Below are 7,203 nucleotides of genomic sequence, written 5' to 3' on the forward strand. Positions count from 1 at the left end.
AGGGTATAGTGGAGATAGAATGAAACTCTATCATTGAATGTGCTATGTGTGAAGATATTCATACTCAATGCAAGGACAACTTGAAGATTGATAACATGCACATTTATTTGACAAAAACAAAATCAATGTGATTGTCATTTTAGTTAATATTAATAGTAGGAGATCTAACATCAAAAGTAGCATGAATAAGGTGTTGGAAACTACAATTGGAACAATTGTTATATTGTCATTTATGTTAAACCTTACAGGTAAGACATTTGCTAATAGTGTAGAGTGTCATATAAGTTGATTGATGAAGAGGATTTGAAAAGAAAGATAACGAGGTTAACTAGTAAAGTTGTTGGGTGAAGAAGAGTATGTAAAATGGAATTATAATGTGTACTTGATCTGTTAGTATTTGAAAAGATAATGTGTTGTTTAATCATTATAATAAGTGAAGAAGAAAGATGAGTTGAAGTGGAGAAGAGATACTTGTTGAAAGACAAGAAGTTGAGTAAAACACTAAGCTTGACCAAGTGATTGTTTACTGGGTCAATAAAGAAGTTGAAGCTAAAGATTAAGGAAATTAAGAGATGGTCGAGCAAAAAGTATTAGTCAAGTGATGGTAATGGTAGAGCAAGATGAAGAAGAAACCTATAGTATTGAATGAGCATAGTGAAGGCCAAGTGAGCAAGTGTAAGTCGAGCGAGATAGATCAATAGAGATTGAGCTCCTCAGTGATGATCAAGTTGAAGAACATAGTGACAACCAAGTGTTGAGAAATCAATAGTTTGAGAAAGAATCAAGATTTGAGGCCGACACATTTGAATTTATGAATTGGTCAAAATGCGTAAATAATAAGGAATGATGAGCTGACATATTTAATGTATGATTTGAGTTTGTTAAGCGATCTAAGGTAAGGATTTAATGAGAAGTTTCTAGAAGTTTTAAGAAAGGAGAAGAAGGACAAAATGATGGATATATTCAATAAATATGATCAAACCCTAAGATCTACGGTTATGTTTAAGCAATAAAATATCAAAACCATTTATCTAAGGAGGCACAAGAGATTTGTTAGGTTGTTGGTTGTTGGACTGGCAAATTTGTGGAGAACTTGCGAAGAAAAGAGATGTAGAGGCAAAGTTAGAAGTTGGTGAAGATTAATTTCTCTAAGGGTTACCAAGAGAATTAGTGATGTAGATTGTGATGAAGTCCAGTCAATGGAGTAGGAATGATTTGAATGGAGATCTAAATTTTCAAAGTGAGCTGTACTTTATCAGATCAACCTAGTTGTTACTTTCTAACCATTGTGGTAGTAAATTAATTTAATCAAGGTTGACCTAAAAGTCGTATTGTAAATTCTTTAATCAAGGTAACATTCTAATGGAATTCTCTAAAGACCTCTCACAAGGCCACTCCTAATAGGGTGATTAAATCATTTAACAGGGTCACACCTAATAGTGTGTTTTCTAGTCATTAACAGGGTTGGCTCTTAACCAAGCTCACTTCATAAGAGTGAAAAGTGGTAGCATGTTACTTAGTAGTTTTTTTTCCAAATTTGATTTCCATGTTAAATCCTAGTTTCATACTTGTGTGAATGTTATTTTCATGTTTCATGGTATTTATTGTTATATGTTTCTGGTATTCGACATATACTAAACATAGAGCTAAGTGTTGGGTGAATAAGTTGGATTACTGTTGAATTGTTATATTGGATGAGTAGATTTATGAGTTTGATTAAGTTGTTAAAATTTGAATGAGTACATCTAGACCTAAGGATAATTGATTCACCCCCTCTTAGTTATTCTAATTATTATAACATAAGGTCCCTTAGACTATTTCATCATAAATCATTCATTCATTCACATAAAGATCTTTGAAATTTTCTAAGCCAAAAGTGATTATGGGGTAAAATACATCATGGAAGCATGCATTTCATCTACCAAGAGGACACCATGTTTGTTACCCTAGTATTTAAGTTGAAACTAGGTACTCTTATAAGGATATCTCTTAGAGTATTCCATAGATTATAAAATATATATGAGCTAATAAATGACATCATCTATCATGAAATATTTTTACTTGTTTGGGATATGGAAACTAGTAATTTAAAGCAACCAAAAATAAGGTAATAAGTGCTCAAAATAGGAATCTAGTAGAAAAGTGTGGTTATGTGTTAACACATTGTTAAAATACGCTTTATTCTACAAACATTAATAAGAGATTGATCTTCATGAATGCAAAATAGTATAAAGGGATTCTAAGGTAGACACAAACTAAAAAACTAAAATAAACTCAACAGAAAATATTCATTGTGATTTTACCAAAGAGAAAACAATAGTAATACAAAGATATTATGTAAGATATTTTAAAGAGGATAATAAATTGATCAAACTGATTAGAAAGAAGGGGAAAATAAATAGGAAATGTAGAGAACCTTGAACTATATATGAGCAAGAAAGAAGGGCTCAATGGAGCCATCATGGTCATCATAAAAGTGTTCCCGAAACCTTAGATCCCTACACCCACATGATTATTATTTTCATAAAAGCTATATATGGAAGAATTCACTAGAATGAATAATAGACTCAAAGTTATAGAAAAAAGGGAAAGTACAAATTCAACAAGTTAAAACAAGTTTCATGTATAAATAATGAGTGAGAGAGGGAGAATAAAATACTTCAATAATAAATCTTAAATCTATGGAAAAATATGAAAAGATAACAACAAGAATTACTCACTATTAAAAATAAGAGTTAGGTCAACTAAAAATAGCTAAAAAGAAGTTGCTGGTAGTGGAAATGTTGTGCCTTGCACCCATGCCTTATCATGGATAAGAAACTCCAACTCTATTTAGCACCTTTAGGTTAGGTTAGTTCTATGTTTTTTCATCTCTCTGAATTTGGAGTGTTTTTGTTAGGTTTTATTTCATCTTTGTACTTAGGAAAATTGGAAGGAAGTATTGCATAGAAAGGACTAGGCTAATTACAACTTTAAATCTTAACAAGATTGAACAAGAAATAAATTATGGATATGGAGAGTTTCCAAGACACTTAAATCTCCTCTTGGAAAAAATAAGATGTTTGAATTAGTATTGGATAAGGATTTTGGGACTTTGCATTAAGTCAAGCAGAAGCAAGGAATTGAAAAAATAAGTGTGAAATGAATAATTTTTCCTTGACTTTTCAACCTAGAATTAAATTTTTAATCGATTAATTTATAGAGGAATTGAGTGAAACAAAAGAGAAATGTGACTAAAGAAGAAGTCTGGATAATTGGAATAGACATGGACACCTTCACCTCAAATTGATAATAAAGAAAATATCAAATTAATATCACTTAAGTAAGAGAATGACATAATATTGGCTTTGGTGGGTACTTCATAATCCTTTGGGCATATCAATAACTCAACTTATGAATCAAATTAATGGAATAAATAAATTAAAAATGTCATTCTTTCACCCTTAGAAGGGATTTTTCACTCTCTTGGATGAAAACAAAATTGGCTTCACACAATTTGCAACAAAAGAGAATTATTCAAGGAATGAATGACAAACCTATAGCAATAGTGAAGATTAGCCTATGCCTTTGATAAATCCAAATAGTTAGAATAACCCTAAAAATGGAGAATCTCTGACAATGCAAAATCTCTAAAAATGGAGAATCCTTGACAGTGCAAAATCCCTAATTGTGGAAAATGCTTGATATTGCAAAATTCCTGACAACCTCCATGTCGGCAAAATGGTTAGTGCTCCCTTTGGGAATCATAAAAAGGGACTAACCACCTCTTGTGGATTCTATAAATCTAGTGGTTGTATTAGGCATTGTCTAGTCAATCTTTTGGTGCAACAACAACCACACTTGTATCACTCCAAAGATTGCCAAATGATTAGCTAGAGAAAATTATACCTATGTATGCATAACACAAATTGCAACATATAATGGAAAATCCAAAGGTTTTGAGAATCCCCATGCTACCTCCATATCATTTATGCTTCTTCATTCAATTTCATTTTTTATTCCAATAATTCACCTTATACTCATCATTTCTATTGAGCCATAAAATTTGAGTCCTATAATTCCAAAATTGGAAATCTAAAGTACAAGGAAAAGTAAGGGATTCCTTTACAAATCAATGAATCCAATCTTCCACTTTTCCAAATTCCCTATCTATGTAAATGAGTAAATGTTGCCAGATAAATAAATGAAATTATAATATACTTATCCCATCTTCATGCAATCCAAATTTCATCATAGTAAATCATAGACTATCCAAAGACCTAAAACAAAATTAATCTTCCTATGTCATATCAAGTTCTTGATTCATTGGTGTAATATCCATTGCACTATCAATATTTTTTTATTGTGAAAAATAAAATGGATACTTACATTAATGATAATTATGATGAAGTTGAATTTTGATGTTCTTGGCTATGCCAAAACTATAATAAATTTTTTAGTGGTTTCCTATAGATGTCTACATGCAAATGTTAAATTTTCCTTCAAAGGGATCAAGAGCACCACTTTGTTGACTAGATTAACAAAGTTAGAAGATCACTAGGATGAAGTATGACTAGAAGGGCATTTCAACATCCCTACTCATAGGTAAATCTATCCTAATAAAAATCTTAATGAATAATTTTAGAATTCATGGAAGTACAAATGGATACACCTAGAGAATGTCACATGAAAAAAAGAAATTTCTAAAGGAGAAATATAAAAAATGTGATTTATCATAAAAGGAATGAGAATGTTTCAAAGTTAGATGTAATAAAAGTCAAAATTATATTTCATGTACCTTCTATTTCTTCTTATTCTCCTATGACACCTTTGGAAGTGTGTTGTGTAGCATTAGGAACCTTGGGGTTATCTCACTAAATCATATCTAATAAAACATGAGCTTTCCTTATTCAAGAAAGGATAAAGTATACACAGTGTACTTTATTTTGTGTTGGTGGTGTGCAAAATTCTCATTATCACGAGGGAGAAAAAGATATGCTATAAATAAATGAGATCCAATCAACATTAGTAGACATGTTCAAGTTAGAAGAAATTTAGTTAAGAGACCAGAGAGAAGACACCAAATCATGGACTTATATATTAATTGGTTCACCAAATGAGCATAATAGAATCATTGAAAAATGAATCTAGATAAAAATGAAGGAAGAAAAAGATAAATAAGGCAAGGTTGGAAGTATTATAATTAAGAGTTTGAGAGAATTTAGTGAGAAGGGGGGGAAATAACATTGTAGTAAAGGACTTCCTTAGACACAAGTTGAAGTGGATACGTGTGTTGGATAGCAATTTTTCCCTTTCACTCAATAGTTAAATTACATTATCACCCTCTCTAAGAACAAAACCTTCACAATAGTTGGATAAACATGCATTTTTGTTTCCCTCTACATTTTGACTAAGGTACAACTCCCTTGTCAAGTATTCAATGAATAAGTCCTAATTTACTAAACATGCATACTTTTAACTAGAAAGAAAATAAGGCCACATGCATCTATTATTTGATGTGCAGTGAATATGGAAATCAAATGAGTATAACAATAACTTATTATAAAAATGATAATTTTTTTTGTATATTATCACTTTTAGAAGCTCAACAGATCATTGTGCATCATCTCATATAAACTTGAAATCAAAGTGATCTATATTCAAAAGAAAGTAATTCACAAAAATTTAATAATTACTCCATGGTATTAAATGCAAATATTCATACTATTTCCATTGATCTCAAAATACTTTTGTTCACAACAAGATATTTTTCAAGTTCATATCTTCAAAAAACATATCACAACAAAATAGTAAAGTTTTCCACCAAAATTCCAAACCATCATATGTGTGTGTGTGTGTGTGTGTGTGTGTGTGTGTGTGTGTGTGTGTGTGTGTGTGTGTGTGTGTGTGTGTGTGTGTGTGTGTGTGTGTGTGTGTGTGTGTGTGTGTGTGTGTGTTCAAATTGATCTATATTCAAAAGAAAATAATTCATAAAAAAAAAAACTCCATGGGCTTAAATTCAAATATTCAAACTATTTCCATAGATCTCAAAATACTTTTGTTCACAAGAAGATATTTTTTGAGTTCATATCTTCTGAAAACATATCACAACAAAATAGTAAAGTTTTCCACCAAACTTCCAAACCATCATATATATATTCTAATTTGAACTATGATCAACCATAGGCATCGAAGTTCAAGCTGATCTCAAGACATATTTTTAAGAAGTTTTAATAACGAACAGAGTTTATGATAAGTATCCCCACGTCTTTTGAATAAATGTAAAAGGAATTTAAAGAAAACATTAAGAAGGAATCGGTACTTGCTTTGTGGGATGACTATGCTTTGGAGGGGCATCACATACTATCTTCCAGCCCTTATAGGCATTAAAGCAACTCCTAGATTTTTGGGACATCAGAGTTATTAGTGTCTAGGATCCTCAATTTACAAGCTTCATTTTCCCGCTTCAACTTGGTCACCTCATTTGTATGCTGTGGTAACTCATCGACACAAAGGTACAACATGCATTTCACTTTATCTACTTTGGTGAATTTAGTAGGAGTTGGGTCCTTCCCTATCTTTACCTATCCCAATTCATTCTCCAAATCCTTTACAATTGCATCCATTTCATACTCCAAATTACCATTGTTCCATACATAGGTGGCGTTAATACACCGCGCATCATTGGAGAGGATTAGGCTAGTATCCTGTAATTATGTTTTTGTCTTTTTAGACTCAACAAGGGAAGATTTGAACATTGAATTTATCTAGTATATATTCATTTTCAATACACATAAAAGGCATTCATCACAAACTTTAAGGGGTTTTCTATTAAGAACTTGGAAGCCTCTTACTTCTGAACTTCATAGATTTGCAGGGAGACTATTATTCACTTTGACTCCTTTATTTTCCACACTTGGTCTAGAATTTGTATTTCAACTGTTAGATTATTATCATCATAATATTACCCTTTTATAATCCAAGATGAATTTACTACCTTCTTTAAGCACCCCATTAACCCTTTCATTAAAGGCTTCCACTAAGGCTTTTCAACTTTGGATTTAGCTCAATAATTATTGGCTTGTAAGGGAAGTGTTATCAAACATCTATGGAGCTTGAACAAGAGGTTGAGGATCTAGGTTAATAAAGGCATAAATATAATCATCCATATATTTTATCTTTCAACTTCTTCTAATCCCTGCTATCCTTTTAGGAATGGGTTAA

Source organism: Cupressus sempervirens, chromosome 1, assembly GCF_028749045.1.
Source record: "Cupressus sempervirens isolate cs-2001-9-10 chromosome 1, ASM2874904v1, whole genome shotgun sequence".
In the NCBI taxonomy this organism is placed as follows: Eukaryota; Viridiplantae; Streptophyta; class Pinopsida; order Cupressales; family Cupressaceae; genus Cupressus; species Cupressus sempervirens.